This window comes from Cynocephalus volans, chromosome 3 (assembly GCF_027409185.1).
Source record: "Cynocephalus volans isolate mCynVol1 chromosome 3, mCynVol1.pri, whole genome shotgun sequence".
In the NCBI taxonomy this organism is placed as follows: Eukaryota; Metazoa; Chordata; class Mammalia; order Dermoptera; family Cynocephalidae; genus Cynocephalus; species Cynocephalus volans.
In genome coordinates this window covers 59,616,315-59,634,961 of record NC_084462.1, presented here as the reverse complement: position 1 = coordinate 59,634,961, position 18,647 = coordinate 59,616,315, and positions in this window count along the sequence as shown.

Below are 18,647 nucleotides of genomic sequence, written 5' to 3'. Positions count from 1 at the left end.
TGCAGGCAGCCCCCACAGCACAGCTCTCCCTGGATCCCTGTAACCACTTCTTTCCATTTCCCATTTTAGGTCTAAGGGGGTCACAGCCCCACTGCCATAGCCCCAGGGCAATGCACTGTCTCTTTGGGGCATTCCCCCTACACATGCCCACACCTTTCAAGTAGCCTCTTCATTACACTCTCTCACATGACTCGATTTCAACGTGTCACCTTTTCTGACCAGAATGATGACTAATATACCCCCTCTCCATTCTCCATCTCATTTAATGGAGCTGCTACAACATCGTATTCAAGATGGAAACCAACACTGACCTGGACTCCTTCACACTCACTCTTTACACCCAGTGAGTCCTGCTCATTTTCCTACAGGAACATCCCCCCAAGTGCACTTTTTCTTCTGAATTCCCATTGTCATTTAGCTCATGGTCTCATATCTCAGTTCTCTCTTCTCACTTCAGCACAGTCATAGTCTTAAAATGACAATCTGATCATTTCAATCCCTTGCTTAAAAACAGCTCCACGGCCTTTAGAATTGAGAGAGCAGTTACAGTTTATACACGGGTTCTTATAAAGGCAAGTCTCTTTGAAATGTATAAACCAATGACTATTGTGAAACAGAGAATTTCTACGTAACTGTTTATTTATCTTCACCTATGTACATAGTGAGGTGACATACTTGCAATTATTCACTAAATGTTTTAATAACATTGAAGGTTTCTTCTATGCTGTACCATAGAGGCATAGGCATAGGCAAATTTGATTTCTAATAACTAGGCCAGCTAATAACAACAGCAGCAACAACAGATTATTTCATCTTTCCCAGGTCTGTAAGAAAAAATAAATAACAAATCTAAAATACAGGTAAACATCCTATCAAACAAATAAAAATACACTTAATTCTCAGCAAGCAAGAGATGATTGCCATAAAATAATGCAGCAAAGGGTCTAATAATTCCATTTGATTTTTCTTGCTGTGAAGGTTTCATTTTGTGATCATTTTAGTGCAACTCTCCTTCCCCACACCCCTCCCAAATGAATAATAGAAGTAGAAAAACTAACCCCTGAGCCAGGCTTAGATGCAGGCCAGCCAAGGGGCCCTCCAGAGAGGGTGTGAGGCCATGCAATGCAGCTTCTCAGTGGGACCAAAGGACATTAGCCAATTAGAGATCAGGCTCCTGAGCCACTTTGTTCTCTGCAGAGCAAACACAGCCGAATGTTTTAATTCCCAGGGAGTGAGAATCTTTCACCAGAGAGCTTCGCATAATTTCTTATTTAGGAAAGGTTTAAAGAGATTTGTGCTGGAGTATTTAATCTGAAACCCTGGAACTGTCCCAGCAGTTGGGTATAGATTAGAGGACAGTTGACTTCACACATTGATATTCAAACTAGAAAGGCGTTACTCTTCAAACGTGGCAGGGAGATTGGTGAGTGACAGCATCCAACAACAGCTGTGCAGGGCATAGACCACACTGTCTCACAACCTTCAGGAACTTCTGTAGCTATTGGCAAGCAGCCGTCCCACTTAATGGAGGACTCCCCTGAGCATTCGGATGCACAGTACTTTGCAGAATCAACCACAGGCTTGATTGCTCTGAAGGAAATAGCTCTATCATCTCTCTCTCTCTCTCTCTCTCTCTCTCTCTCCCCCCCCTCCCTCCCCCCTCCACTCTCTATCTCTGTCTCTTTCAGTTGCCTTTTCTGTTCTATTTCACTGGATCTTTGTGCCACAGACTAGGAATGTTTAGACTTGGCAGTGAGCCTGCAGCCATAAAATTCAAGAAGGATTGTTTATTTATAAGAATTCTGCAGTTAGGGTAAGTTCAATAGAATGTTTCAACTTAAAGTAAGCAAGAAGCATTGGGTAATCCATCACCAATTTATATTTTCCATTAAAACAATAGTATTTATCACTACCTGCAAATAGCCTTACACTCCCACTCAGTGTTTGCTAAGTCAAATACCCAGCCAGTGAATGTTAGACAATCCCCACAGAAAGTGAACACATGAATCAAATCTCTAGGTTTTGTGGGCAGAATGCAGAGAACTATGGGAGATGCCCACAGAACTTGGAAAGAAGGTGACCCCTGATACTCAAGGTTATAAGAACTGACTCAATGCTTACTACTGGTCTCAAACAGAAGCAGTTCACCGAAGGAGACAGTCTGGAAGGTGTTGCATACAGGACCTAGGAAAACCTAAGTCCAATCAGTGACCATGGAGGATGCTGTCAAGGTGGAAGGGCTGGAGAGTGATCAGTGTCAAAGAGGGATGGCATTGTGCCCCACCTGGAGAAACACTATGCGAACAGAGAGGGGAACAGACAGCACAAAGATGAGAAAGGAAACTTGAAGAGCAACACAGTGTGCGTTAGTTCAATTACACAGGTCCTCACTTCTGGGTTGGTAGACCAATCAATGGATGAGAACCCAGCCACAGAAACCCACCAAAGTAGGGCACCCCATGAGTTCCTTTTGGGGCAGCCAGATATGACAGTCTCATCTCTCTTTCTTCTCTGTGGCAAGCCTGTGGCTAGCACTTTCCAAGTGTTTCTCTACCCACCCACCCAATCTCAATCCACCCACCATAAATCCACATTATGTCATTCTAGAGGTACAACTCACAAAGGGATGGATCATGGCCAAGAACTGCAACAGAATGGAGGAGAAAGGCAGAAGGATGGCCAAGGTCTAGACTCACCCTGGCACTGGGATAAAATACATCACAACATTAACAGGAGGAATCCCATGCACAATTTCCCATTGTTTTCTGTATATTCCAAATATTGCTGAGATACTTAGGAAGAAAATAAGGTTTAAAGCATTATAAGCAAAAATATAATAAAACAAAAATCCAAGAAGCAGTTTCAAAGGGGGGTTATGTTTAGGGGGTAGAAGAAGAAAAATCTTATTATGACAGGGGGATAGCACCCAGCAGCGAGGTATCCCAATAGATATTCAGGTAAGCACAAAATCACGTGTCAGCAGATAGTTGTCCCCTGCTAATGGACTTGGGGTTGGACATAGCCCCTACCCCACGGAAGCAAGAATGAAAGAAACAAGGATTCTAATTCTAATCAGACATGAGGATGCAAGACAGGTGTCCTGAACAGGAAGCAGAAAAAGATGTTGAGCAAAATAATAGTAATGAGAACTAAGATATTCAGGAGACAAGAAGAAGCAAAGACTGGGGTTCCAAAATAGAATTTCAGGTTTTAGTAAGATGAGTAGCAAGGGATGGAAGGGTTGTAGTTTACCTCATGTATTTCAGTTATTTTCATGTAAAAAAAACAACCATAAAATCTCAGTGGCATGGGAAAGTGAGTACTCACTTAGCTCACACATCTGTGGATCAACAGAGGGCCAACTGGTGTGGGCTCATCTCAGCTGGGTGCTCTGCCAGTCTTGGTCAGTTCCCTTATGCAACTGCAGTTCGTCTGGGGTTTGACGGATGGAGGCTTGGCTTGCTGGAGTGTTAGGCTGGTGTCACTCCTGCTCCACATGTTTTTTATCCTCCTTCTGGGACCAGTCGGCTAGCCCAGACATGTTCTTCTTACAGTGAAAGCAGAAGTAACAACAACAAAAAAGAGCCCAATTGCAAACATGCATTTTAAACTCTTGGTATAGCAGGCCACAAACATTCCACTGGTCAAAGAAAATGACAGCCAAGCCCAATGTGAAAGGGCAGAAGCATACCCCGTCATGGAGGGGTATTGGGGGAGAGGAGTGGAAGGAATAAATATTTCCAAACAACAACCCCCAGCCCTCAGATTTTAAAACATAATGAACTCAGAAGCTATACAGGATAAATGGAAAGATGCAGAAGGCAAAAGAAGGCTAAGTCTGATTCAATTGTCATTTTTGTCAGATAAGCCACAAGTTCCTCAACATCTCCTCTAAAGCAACAGGAGACATAAGTCCAGATGTTGGTACTTGTATTTTTTTCTTCCCACAACTGAGACCACATGACCCCCATTTGCACATTTAACTTGCCCAACAATCTCACCGCAGTCAGATAGATTTTAAAAGCTAACCTTACTTTATCAACTTGAATGTCCATGGTAGCCCTATGCTGCAAGCTGCTCAGCTGTCACCATCAGAATGGTTGGCCCATGTCCCAGAAATGATTATTCTTTAAGTGTGGAGTAGGGATACATTATTTTTTTAATCAATTAAAGGTCAAGTATGAATTGAAACCAACATAAGCTCCTGGGATCTAGATGACATAGTGATTGGTAGAGAAATACTTCAGCACGCTTTCTCAGCTCTAAATACTTGATGGTGTTAAAGTATAGAAATAGGAAAGCCAAATGACACTACCCTTCTCAAAACAAACAAACGAAAGGGCCGGCCCATGGCTCACTCGGGAGAGTGCGGTGCTGATAACACCAAGGCCCCGGGTTCAGATCCCATATACAAATGGCCGGTTCGCTCACTGGCTGAGTGTGGTGCAGACAAACAAACGAAAAATCTCTACAGACCAGGAATGGAACAAAAACCTAATTAATGAGCAGGAATGAAGTGGAGGATGGATCCAATAGAAGACAGCAGTACCCAGGAGCTCGTGTGTGGGTAACAAGGATGAAAGTTTCTGTAACAAATGGGATAAGAGCCTGGCCCACTGCATGAAATTCAGGGCTGGGTGGGGTAGCACACCATTCTTTAAAGGAGGGTAGAAAAACATTTCAGGTGACTTTCTTCTGAAGGCTACTATTTTATAGAAAGTAGTGGAGCTGCAGAGGCCTGGGCACTATGAACAGAGATAAATACATGCATTTGTTCTGCAATTGGACCTGTGATATCCTCAGTAACACAACTGAGCTAGAGCATTGAAGTCACTATAAAATATGGTTCTACAGCACAGGCCTAGGGATGAGGGTGGGAATCATGTAGGGCCACTAGAAATACAGCAAGTTCATTAGACAGATAGGAGGAAAGCATGGAAAACAGAAATTAAACCAAACTAAAACTAAACCTCTCACTCAAAATGAGCCTTCAAAACAAAATTAAGGGGCTAAGAAAGTGTCCACATAGGAGCATGACCTGCTGCAAATTTTTGGAGCCTGTGCAAGGTGGGGCAGGTGCCCACGAGAGGGTCAGCCTAGCACAATGTGTTGCTGTGCAGACATGATGAAGAGACTTGCGCACAAGGAATAGGCACAAAAATAACAACTGTGTAGGGAAGGGGGTGATGATGGTGAAAGGAGATTGGGAAGAGTAATCAACTAAGCAAATCTGTTGAGGAAAATGGGAGCCAGGTTTCTCTCTCTTTGCATAATGTCAAAGAAAGAATTTATAAATATGAAAAGAGAGAAAACAAGAATGAACCTGGTAATGTTGGACTGGAATTGAAGGTATAGGTGTAAACTCATGTATATTTATAAATCATATACATATAGGATAGGTCTTCAAAAAGTTTATGGAAAGATTCATATTATCTTTTAATTCTATTTTTCCACAAATTTTTCAAAGTACCCTCGTATATAAGGATATAGAAATAGATGTAAGTATAAATGCTTGTGTGTGTGTGTGTGTGTGTGTGTGTGTGTGGTGTGTGTGTTCCCTAGCTGCTCAATCTATTGAAAGGGCCTGACAACAAAACCGCAAGAGCAATGAGCTCACATTGAACTCAGATCTTGGTTTCTAAATACCATTCTCCACTGAAAGGAACCAAGGTTTCTTGGAGAAATGACTAATTCTACGGCTGGGGCAGGAGAAATACAACATAAGCCTGGAGCATCCTGTTATGCTAAAAGATAAGTGTTCAAAGAATGATGGGAACATATTCAAGGGCTACAGAAGCCAGCTTGAAGGAGCTTCCATTGTTTAAAATATGGCATAATTTGAGCATCAAAATAAACACTGTCATATGCCGTATAATAACGTTTGGGTCAAGATGGACCACATATGGAACAATAGTTCTGTAAGATGATAATGGAGCTAAAAAATTCCTGTCACCTAGTGATGTCATAGCTGTCATAAGGTCTTAGCACAATTATTTAATTTTTTGCAAATTTAGTGTAGCCTTAGTGCACAATGTTTATCAAGTCTACAGCAGTGTACAGTAATACCCTAGGCCTTTAATGACCGCTGACTCATCCAGAGCAACTTCCAGTCCCGCAAGCTCCATTCATGGTAAATGTACACCTGTACATGTGTACCATTTTTTTTTATCTTTTATCCCATATTTTTCCTTTACCTTTTCTATGTTTAGATACACAAATACTTATCATTATGTTACAATTGCCTACAGTATTTAGTACAGTAACATCTGTACAGGTTTGTGGCTCAGAAACAACAGGCTATACCATATTTTGTAAGTATACTCTATGATGTATCATAATGACAAAATAGCGTAATGACACATTTCTCAGACTGTGTCCCCAAATTAAGTGATGCATGACTGTAATGGCATAACTAATTATAATCTATTGAATAAAATAAGAAATCATGAGTCCATACTAATATAAATAAATCACTGAATGAATTGAAAGTTTGATGAAGAATGGGATATTTACATAGTTTCAAAGTACCACCCTTCAAAATACTTATTAATTACAAATGGTAAAAGAATACCATTTCCAGGAGACACCACCTAGTAATTAAAGCAAACATAATCAGCAATGGGACAAATCCCAATTGGGTGCCACCTGGTAGGATACAATGAAAAGAACACAGCATCTTTTTTGTCATATTCCTGCCAAAAATGCATGACCTGAGTTTAAGGAGGAAACTTCAGATAAATTCAAATTTGCCAAGAAGCTAAACATGAAGCATAATTCTGGTCTAAAATATTTTGTTATAAAGGACATAATTGGTACAATTGACCAGACCATATGGGGTCTGATTAGATGCCATATGGTTATGTTGAAGTAATGCATCAGTATTAATTTCTTAATGTTTGTGATCTTTTGTGGCTATGTAGGAAAACATCCTTGTTGTAGGAAACACACTCTGCAGTATATAGGGGTGATGGGGCATCATGTCTGTAACTTACTCTCAAAAGATTAAGGAAAAAATTCTTTGTAAAACAATTGATTCTCTCCTGCAAGCTTGAGATTGTTTCAAAATTTTTAAAACAATAATAAAAAAAACCTTTGTAACACACAAAAAAAGGAAATAAAAATTAGATCTGATGTATAAAGAAGGAAAAAACAAAATTACAAAACACATGAAGAAAAAACTTAATGCTTAGAAGGAGTCAATAAAATAAATCAATACACAAAATCATTTCAGAAGAAACACATTTTTAGAAGAGTCTGAAAAAATATTTAAATAATCATGTTTAAGATAATCAAAGAAATTAAGAGGATTTGTTATGCAGAGATCTTCACTAATACCAGGAGGACAGGAAAAAATAATTAACTAAATAATTCTGGACATTAAGGATATAAATAATTGAATTTTTTAAAAAATACAATATGGTCAAAGATTGAATTCATGGTTTAAAAAGAATACTGAGCAATTTCCCCAGAATAGGAACAGAAAGAATAAGAGATTTCTTTTTAATGAAATAGCAGTTGAGAAGCACAAAGAATGGAGAATCTCAGAAAAAGAGAATAAAAAGAATAGCAGATAATCAGTAATTAAAAGAGGCAAGAGCTGAGCATTTTCCAGGATTTAAGTAAGTCATAAATTCTTAGAACAAAAGTACATTTTGACTACCATGCAAGTAACTCTGCATTATGATGATTATGGTGAAACTAATGGGAAAATGGTCATTTAGGAAATTTAAACTCTGTTAAACTTTCGCTCAAAAATGAGGGTAAAATAAGAAAACATTTTCAGACATAAAAACTAAGATGTTGTATCACCTACAGAATTTATTTAAAGAATTATTTTTTAAATTCAGAGGGAAAATATGAGCAAACATAATAGTATACATAGAAATTCATGTTTTTAACTGGTAAACTTGAACAAACTACTGAACTAAAAACTAACTAAACAAATAATTTTTGTATCAAAATAAAGGGGTTAACCTAGAATGCAGGCAAAAATAACAAGACAGTGGAGGAGGATGTGTAATAGATAAAGTGTGTTAAGATATGTGTTATGTTCAGGAGGATATTGTTAGAATAATTCATATTTAAGTACACAGAAATTAATTTTAAAAATAAAACAAAACAAAAGGAAAACATAGGCAAATGATAGTAAAACTGCTGAAAACCAAAGACAGGACATTTTAAAAGCATTCATAAATCAAAACCTATTGCATTGAAAGAAGCATTAACATGACTGATAGCGTTTTAAGGACCTTCTATTATCAGGAAAGTGGTTAAAGTGTTAATTTCTATTACATTTAATAAATCAGGACTTCATGCTGTATTCTTTAGAGTAACCACAAAAAGTCTAGTAAATGGGCTAAATATTTTTATCAAAAGCCAAAGATTTTCAGGCTAGATTTTTAGAATCTGGTTATATTCTGCTTACAAAAAAATACACCTTAAAAATAGATATGCAGAAAGATTGAAAGTATAAGGGTAAGACAAAAAGTTCATGGAAAAATTAAAAGATAATATGAACCTTTCCATGAACTTTTTGAAGACCCCTCATAAAAGATGGAAAAAGATTTACCATGGAAATGCTAACCTCAAAAGGCTGGCATAGCTATGCTAATACCAGACAAAGTAAAATTTAAAGCAAGAAGTATGATAAACTTAGAAAAGCAGAAATAATAAGAAAATATTTAATCCACAGAAAAAAATTTACAACTATAAATTTAAATGCACCAAGTAACAAAGCCTCAAAACTTATGAAGCAAAAATTAATCATAACTGCCATAGTAATTATTTGAAGTATACCTTCCAAACAAGAGGAGAAAAATCAAAGGAATGAACAGGAAAAAATTTGATTAATTAATTAAATAGAAATTTTTGAATAAAAACAACACAGCTATCCAAGTTTGTTTTGCCCCCGGCAATTTCCTTTGTTTTATTTCTGTCCTAACAGCCTTTAAAGTTATGTGTGTTATCTTTAGTTGTATTTTCACAATAGGTTCTTTCTTTTATGTTGTTCATTTTTTTTAAACGAAACATAATTTATAATACAAACTTGTGAGGTACAGAGTTGACTATCAATACTTGTGTACAATATGTGATGATCAAATAAGGATAATTAGCATATTTGTCATTGCAACACATAGTAATTCTTTGTGTCCATTAGCCCAGTTCTCTTTGATCCCCCTTCTTTTCCCCCTTCCCATCTCCCATAACCATAGTTCTGTTCTATCCGTCTGAAAGTTCAATGTATTGTTGTAATTGTTGTTTCTTTCTTTTTTAGCTCCCACCTAACAGTGAGGACATGTGGTGTTTCTCTTTCTGTGCCTGGCCTGTTTCACTTAACATAATTTTCTCCAGGTTTATCCAAGTTGCTGTGAATAGCAGAATTTTATTCTTTTCTTATGGCTGAGTAGTATTCCATCATGTATACATACCATATTTTCCTTATTCAGTCATCTATCAATGGACATTTAGGTCGATTCCATAATTTGGCTATTATAAATAGGCTGCAATAATCGTGGGAGTGCAGGTATCCCTTTGACATCATGATTTCCATTCCTTTGGGTATATATCCAGTAGTGGAATTGCTGGATCTTATGGCAGTTCTATCTATAGTTGTTGAGGAAGCTCCATACTGTTTTCCATAATTGCTGTACTAATTTACAGCCCCACCAACAGTGCAGAAGAGCTCCCCTTCCTCCACATCCTAGCCAACATTTGTTATTCTCTGTCTTTTTTATAACAGCCAGTCTAACTAGGGTGAGATAGTATCTCAAAAGTGGTTTTGATTTGCATTTCCCTGATGATTAGTGTTATTGAGCATTTTTTCATGTACATGTTGGCCATTCATATGTGTCCTTTTGAAAAATGTCTATTCAGCTCCTTTGCCCATTTTTTAATTGGATTATTTTCTTTCTTACTGTTAAGCTATTTGAGTTCCTTGTATATTCTCAATATTAATCCTTTGTCAGAGGTATAGTTTGCAAATATTTTCTCACATTCTGTAGGTTGTCTTTTCACTCTGTTGATTGTTTCTTTTGCTGTGTAGAACATTTTTAGTTTGATATAATATCATTTGTTTATTTTTTCTTCTGTTGCTTGTGCTTTTGAGATCTTATTCATAGAATCTTTGCCTAGTCCTGCATCCTGAAATGTTTCCCTTATGTATTCTTCCAGGAGTTTTATAGTTTCAGGTTTTATGTTCAAGTCTTTAATTTTGGTATATGGTGACACGTACATGTCTAGTTTCATTCTTCTATACATGGATATCCAGTTTTCCCAACACCATTTGTTGAGGAGGCTGTCCTTTCCCCATTGTATGTTCTTGGTGCTTTTGTTGGCTATAAGTATGTTGGGTTGATTTTTGAGTTCTCTATTCTGTTGCATTGGTCTGTATGTCTGTTTTTAAGCCAGTACCATGCTGTTCTGGTTATTATAGCTTTGTAGTATGATTTGAAGTCAAGTAATGTAATACCTGGCTTTAATTTTCTTGCTCAGAATTGCTTTGGCTATTTGGGGTTTTTTGTTGTTCCATATGAATGGTAAGACTGTTTTTTTCTATTTCTGTAAGAATGTCATGTTATTTTGATGGGGATTGCATTGAATCTGTAATCACTTTTGGTAATACAAACATTTCCACAATGTTATTTCTTCCAGTCATGAACATGGAATGTCCTTCCATCTTTTGGTGTCCTCTTTTTCATTCAGTGGTGTTTGTAGTTCTCATTGGAGAGATCTTTCACCTCCTTGGTTAAATTTATTTCAAGGTATTTTATTCTTTTTGTTCACCATACTGCCAGAAGCAGAAGCCCTGTTCATGGCACTTGTCACTGTTACAGTTTTATGTTTCTACTGTGATTATTAAGTTAATAGCTATATTTTCCACTATATTATAAGTTCCATTAGAGTTGAGAACCATTTCAGCTTTTATTCACTGGTATCTGTGCCTAGTACTGGTATCTGTGCCTAGTACAGTGGTCAACAATAAATATGAAAAATGTGATCTTTGCCTTCAAGAACTTTAGTATGGAAGGGAGTTATTAAGCAAATAATAATTCACAATTAAATAAGTGTATGTGTAGCTGAGGAACACATAAAAGAAAAGCTGACGAAGTCTGGAAGATCAAAATATGGTTTCTAAATAGAGTCTGCTGCCAAGTGCTATACACATGCCTAAGAAGCTGAATTCTCCCTGAGAATGCACCTAGCACAGGCTACCCTCACTGGATGGAGCTTCCACTATCTACTAGGATGGGCTGTCATGCCTCAAGCCTGGTTAAACCAAATCCAGTACTCACACTTGGGCTAGGACTGACCCCATTCCACAGTCCATGTGTGTCCAAGGATCAGCTATGTCTAGCCAAGAGAGAACTAGATTAACAGTCTACTCTGGGAATCTCTTTCCTACAAGCCTACACAGATGGGAATTTTCAATAAATTTAGAAGGGTCTTTTGACATTTAAAGCATCACAGCTCTAAGAAATTTTGGCTACTTTATTCTTTCATCTATAAGCACAGGTTTTGTAATGAGACCGGGTTTAAAACCTTACTCTACCGTTTTCTGTGTATTTGGGGGCAAATTGCTTAACCTCTCTAAGCTCTGGGATCCTCTAAGGCAAAAAGGAATAATAATAGCACGTTGGCTTATGGGGACTAAATGAAATAATATGAGTGAAGTGCTTAGAAGACATCATAACTATTTTGCTCAGCACTGTAAGGCATCCACCACAATGTTTAGCACCTAGTAGACATCAAATAAATAAATAACTTTCCATTCCAAAAGTCTCCAATAATGTACTCTGAACCTGGTTTTCTCTCCCCTTCCACTAGATATAAAGGGGTCTAAAACTGATTTTAGGGTTATATTTTTCAGTATTTATTCCTGTAAACTACAAAGGGGTATACCCAAGTGTGATCTTTTCACCATTTATAGTTTGTTCCAAGATGCCTCAATTCACAAAGCAGTGAGAGGTGAGAGGTGAGAGGGGCCTGTGCAATGTGCATAGTGCACTCTCCAAGTCCAGGAAGGGAGGATTTGAGGAATTATTTCATTTTGCTTCATAAAATTCACTCAGCAACATCATAAGTTGCATTTCACAGATTTAGATTCTCATTTGGGTAGGGGGAAAAAAGCAGTAGAGAGCAGAAATATAATCTTCAATATTAGTTCAGGGTCATCAATTACAGCAGGATGGCCAAGGACACATATGAGTGGATGGATGAATGGATGGGACAGCTGGACTGGACAGGTGGACAACATTTACAGATAAAACCAAAATCTTTCCACATGAAAAATTAGGCAGTTAAGACCATATGAAGAGGAGGCTTGGAAGACATGTAATGTAGATGAGGGACTCAGGAGTTTAGAATCTTAAGAATAAAAGACTTGGCCAACAAGTTACACTATTGTTACCTGCCTGTGCTGCAGAGCAATTTTTACTGAGCAGCTTGTTGATTTGGTGATAGTTTCTCCAAGCAATGGGGGACAATGACTTCCAGAAACCCTTCGCTGACATGTAAAAGAAGGACAACTCTGTTTTTCTTTTATTCAGAGTGGGCCAGGGAAAACTCAGGAGAAATTTCTTCAGATAGTATTACTAAGTGAAAACCGTGGGATCCGGTAACATGTGGGAAACATGATTCATGACCTCTGTGTGTGAAATGGAATTTAGTGTGTGGCACCAGCCATCTCTCTATTTGATGAAACAGCATGAATGCTCAGGTCCTTCTTATATAGGGGAGACATTTTCCACACGTGCTGCAGCACAGGAACATGGAAAAGCTATTCCTCTAAAATCATTTGGGGATCGAGGGAACACCAGGTGCCTATGTGTAGGCCGTAATTTAAAGCATAAAGCTTAGCAATGGGATAAATCCATCAGAATAGGTTCAGCAACTACCATAGCCTATTTATCTACCCAAGCTCAAATTATTTTGACAACTCTGTGAAATATTCATATGGGCTCTTTTTAAAGTACTTACAATTCTTAACAAGACTTATGTTGAAAGAAAAAATGTTGCCCATGGTTCTTTCCTCTTCCCACCCATCCTGGGAATGTAGGAGTATAGCCCATGGCAAAGTCTACTCCACTACACAAACATCATAAATACATTTGCACACCCAGGTATGCCCAATTAATTTTGGAAGAACCAAGGAAAGTTCTCACAAGCATTTACAAACTATCCAATATATTACCATTTGCCAGCTGCAATTTTATTCCTCCTCTCCTGCAACAGCATCCCCAGAATGCATCCAGCACCTTTAAAGAAACCTCCTGTTTATTCTGCACTTTTGCATCTATTCAAGGCCCCAACGTCTTGGAGTGCTTTTACTGAATCATCACTTTCAAATTTTATAGGTGGCCCTCCAAATTCCACCACGGCACTCACACGTGAATCCAGTTGAGGCTGGGCTGGAACACAAATCCAGCTACAAGCACAGCAGGCCCGACTCAGAATGGCCCTTCCTCACTGATGACTCGGTTTTTGTTACTTGGTCAAGACGATTCTCTTTCTTTAAATCTGATTCCCTTCCACTGAGGTGAGTTGTATCCTGGGGATGCTCCCCAATCCTTCGTGCATGTCAGCTCCTGGCAGGCCCACCCCACAGTTCCCCAGACATATATCGAGGCAGGTCTGTTTCCCAGCTATGAGCACAGGGGAGGCTCAGAGTGGGACCCTTGCTCTCAGTCATCATCACCAACAGTGGCCTTTGTTTTAAAATTAGGCCAAAATAAAAGTTTTAATGAATTGTTTGGGGTTGCAATCTTAGTCCTGAAGGTATTTCAAATCCCTCTTGTAAGAAGAACAAATGTTTCTAAAACCTAAAATAGACAAATTGCACTGGTCTACTTTACAACAAGTCCTAACAAGGCACCAACAGTAAAAACTTCCAGTTTTCTTTTGGTCTAAACCAGACTAGGAAAGTGTTGAGGTTTGGTCTGCGATTTTCCACTGGCCAAAAAAGACCACTTCCTTGAATCACAGCCTGCAGGCATTGGTACCTATAGCAGTTCCAAACTCTGGGGGCCTTTCCCCCCAAAAGGGGAAGGGTAGCCAATGATCTTTCTGCCCATGCCTAATAAATTTATCATTTAAAAGAAATGTATTTTTGCGGATGGAATCAATGATTTCCCTAATGAAAAGCACATTTCTATACATGTTCCTAACAAGATCTCACGGAGGGCCTGTGAACATCGAAGCAACTGAAGCCTGCACAGCTTTCAAAGCTAACTGCTTCCAGGTGCCCAGTGAATGCAAGTTGAGCTCAGCTAGAGCTATTTGCAACCTAGTGCCTCAGTGTCTTTGTTCTTGCAAGTGTAAAGTTTCCCTCATTCTGCATTTTATAGCCACAGGTTTCTGGGTTGCATAACACCCAATAAGAGCTCACCAAAGGGCTTAGTTTTATTGTTTTGTTGTGTTTTATTGACTACATGTTTTCTTCAGCTAATGTGTACTGGAGAGGCAGGCAATCACAGCTCAATTATACCACTCATGCTCTTCCTCTCCTCCACGCACACCCAGCAACCCAGCACGCTTTTATTACATCCACATGCAGATGTTAAAAAAAGAAGAAAGGAATGAAGGAGGACTGCAAGGCACTCTAGTTAAAGTGTTAAAGCTGGAACTGCTTCTTTCCCAAGCGATCCTTGAAGACCAAGAGCTTTCCAAAGAATAGCAATTTGTTCCTGCCGTGTTCATGGAGCAGTCACCCTATCTCTTCTTGGGAAAAGAATGCTGTTGCTCTTCAGAGAAATGCCAGAGGAAATTTTCTCCCCATTTGGAGGATTTGGGGCTCCGGGAGTGTGCCCTGAGAGCCCAGCCATCCCTCAGCCGTTCATCCAGCCTTGCAATTCAATAGCATTTCAGCCAATTGAATTGCAAGAGGAGCTCCCTCGTATCCCCTTAGATTTTGCAGTTATTAATTTTCATAATGTTTTAAAATAATTCCTAGGAAATTGTATAACCAAAGCTTTTTTTTAGAAGAGAAAGAAATCAATTTTATGATTGAATAAACATTAAACCAGAACGTGATGCACATCACAGGCAACCCGCTAAAGGAATAACAAAAACAGAAACTTCCTTTTTCATACAGCTAAGTGGATACAGCCCATCTTGTTGGGTGGGTTTTGAAATTTGGAGTCAGGTGACAAGTTAGGCCTTTGACCTCCCAGGAAACGGGAAGATTGGGCCGATTGGGCCTTATGTCCCTTAACAATTACATTTCAAAGAGACAGCTCCCAGGAAACATTCCTGAGTCGAAACTGGCCACAGGCTTATTAGCCATTAATAAAACTTGCATACATTTGAAAAGAGAATAAAATTCTAAAAGAAGAGAGGATTGGGGGTGGGGTGCGGCTCTCTCTTCCTTTATTCTGGCAGGGAGAATTAAGCCCCTGTGTTTAATGCCTATGTGCCCTTTCACCTGCATCACCTTTTCCATGTGCTAGTCCCACAGGCAGGCTCCTGTCCATTCCCAAGGCCCTGTGTCCAAGTCTTCATCAGCCCAGGCTGTGAGGGCACATGGGACAGACACCACTGCTCCAGGGCTCAGCGATCCCGTCCCCCCCCACCCCCCACCACCAGGCTGCCTGGGCTCTGTCTTGCTCTGCCCCTCTCAGCTGGGAGACTCTGGGCAGATTATGTAACTCCAGCCTCCAGTCACCAAAGGGGGTAACTGAGGGCAGAGGAGAGACTCCACTGAGTGGACACGCAGAAGCCTCAGGGTGCTGCCAAGCCCTGGCCCCCCAGACCTAACCAAAGCTTTAGAATTAGAAAGGTTGAGGTTCAAACCCCAGCTCTGCCGCTTTCTAGCAATGTGAACTTGAAGAAGTTACTTAATTTTTCTAAACTTCAGTTTCCTCAACTGTAAAATGGGAATAATGTTACCTGCTTCAGGGTTGCTGTAAATGTTTAATGAGATCATTAAAAGCACATAGCATAGGGCCGAGCCCGTGGTGCACTCTGCGGCGCTGGGAGCATGGCGACGCTCCCGCCGCGGGTTCGGATCCTATATGGGAATGGCCGGTGCACTCACTGGCTGAGTGCCGGTCACGAAAAAGACAAAAAAAAAAAAAAAAAAAGCATATAGCATATCACCTGAATTCACACAATTGGTAGCACGCTATCTTTTTTATGAAGTCGTAAAAAAAATGAGTTCAGTTTCTGTTGTTTGCTTATTTTCACTTGTTGCATAAAATATAGCTGTTGTTTTATACACCCTTGTTAATACTGTTTTCACCACAGCATAATATTCTACTGAGTTGAGGTATCATAATTTTTTAGACATTTTCTTATTACTAAATATTAAAAATTTTCCTAATATCTTTGTAAACAATGCTACAGTATTCATATTTGCACATAAATGGACCAGATTTAATTACGGTGTCCTTAAAATAGATTAAGAGATATGAGTACTTACAGGGACAAAAGATATGAATATTTTTAATACTCGATATGTATTACTGAATTATTTTCCAAGAAGGTTCTCCTTACATTTTACAACAGTGCTAGCATCTCTTATCAACCATCACCAATGGGAAGAAATATCCCAAATTTGACTTCTTTTATAAAAGATTCACATTTGGGCATAAAATTTACATTCCCTTTTACATAAAAAGACAGACAGAAGATAGTGGTACCTGCAGCTAACAAGAGTTATCCAAAATATTGAAAGAAAATTAAAATCAAGCTCTCTGAATATTTTCTTAATATTGCATCTCCACTTTGCATTTCCAGACATACTCTCAACAGCACAGAACTATCGTCTCTCCATTTTAAAGTCCAAATGTTTTTATTCTAGAGTAAAAATAGTTCTAAGCTAAGACATCCAGCAACCTTATGAAATTTAGGAAGCCTGATGAATGAATAAAGGTCACATAGGAAATGAGGTTTTCAATGTGATACATAGAAGAGAGCTTGCAGATGCTCTATCTCAACATTTTTGTGAGTAAAACTGAAACCAAGAGAATTTAAGAGATCTGCTCAGTTACCCAGCTAGGAAGTGGCAGAACAAGGACCATCCCAGAAGCCTTCCTCTACAGTGCAGCATCTACACTACCATCACGTGACCAAGCAATCCTAAAGATGGCCCAGTTCTCAAATCCAATATCCACCTAAAGGATATATGATGGACACTAAGAAATGTGCCCTAATGAGGAAAAGCAGGACACCATTAGTCAACATGTCTACATATTAGGATAATAGACTATTAGATACTGTATTACCAGTCGAAGGTAGGCACAGAAGTTGTATGAGTTAGCCAGAGTCCCATATTCAGGGATCTGGGCCTCAGAGCACTTCCTTCATCACCCACATTAAACACCCTACCGCCTCTATGCAGATGAGAGACAAGGAGGGCTGTTACCCAATGGAGCAGACACCTCTGGGCAAATTCTTGTCCCACACAGCTGGTAAATACCTTTGATTGCTCAGCAGTCTAGCAAGCCCCCAACCAGATCCAGCCAGCAGCCTATTTTCACATGACCTGTGATCTAAGAATGAGTTTTACATTTTTTAAGGGTTGGGGGAAAAAGTAAACAGAAGAATATGCAACAGAGACCGTATGGACTGCAAAGCCTAAAATATTTACTATCTAGCACTTCACAGAAAAATTTTGCCAGCCTTGGTCCAGATTATAGCTCAGTACTGATTTATCAAGCATATTTTCAAAGCTCTGACTATATTTTTACATTTAAAATTATCCCTTGCCTGGGGGAACACTGCTTTCCAAATACCATAGAGGGTGAAATTTGGGGACAGCACAGCTAGTCCTGAGGGGCTCTGCTTTCAGAGTCCAGAAGGGGCCAGAGTTTAAAACTCAGTGCCTCCAGACTTCCGATCAAGATGGCAGAATAGACAGTACCCCGCATCACCCTCTCCCACAATCAATGAATTTACAACTATTAAAAAGCAATGACAGCCAAGCTGGGGCTGCTAGAGCTCTGGGGAAGAGGAGGAGAGACCTGTGGAATACATGAAGGCAGGAGAAGCCACAAGGAGAGAAAGGACTACTCTGACTGTCTCAAGCTCCAGCCTGTCTAAGGCTGGAGCTGGTGAGCACACACAGCAGGGGCTGGCAAAGCCGTAACTGTGCCCTTTGGATGAAGTTGCTTGGAGGCTACAAGGGAGAAGAGGGCCTTAGTGGCCCCCAGCCCAGCAAGACCAATAACAGGGTTCCTGTGGACCCACATAAGAGTGAAGGGCTACAGACAACTGAAAAAAAAGGAGCCACTCAGAGGCTGGTGAGTCATTGCAAGGGACTGGCACATGGTCCATCCTATGGGAAGTATTTGGAGTGTTGGCAGTGGGGGAGACGAGCCCACCAGGGGAACATTGGGGCACAGCATGGACAGCTGATCTGCCCTCTAATCAGCACAGGACCACTCAGGGTAGACTGGTCAGGAATATAGAACCACAGGGGGTGCAGTCTGCTGCAAAGACTCAGGCCCAGACCAGAGTTTCTATACAACCCAGGTGTACCAGACCTCACAAGACCTGGAAGGGCTTACAAGGTCAACAATTAAAACCTGAGCTGCACAAAAAGTATTCCCCAGGGAATTAGCAGCAAAGCAGCAATTTAGCTCAACCACAGAGCACAAGTGCTGGTCCCCACAGGAAGTCGCCCACTTTAGTAGTGAGCAAAGGACAACAAA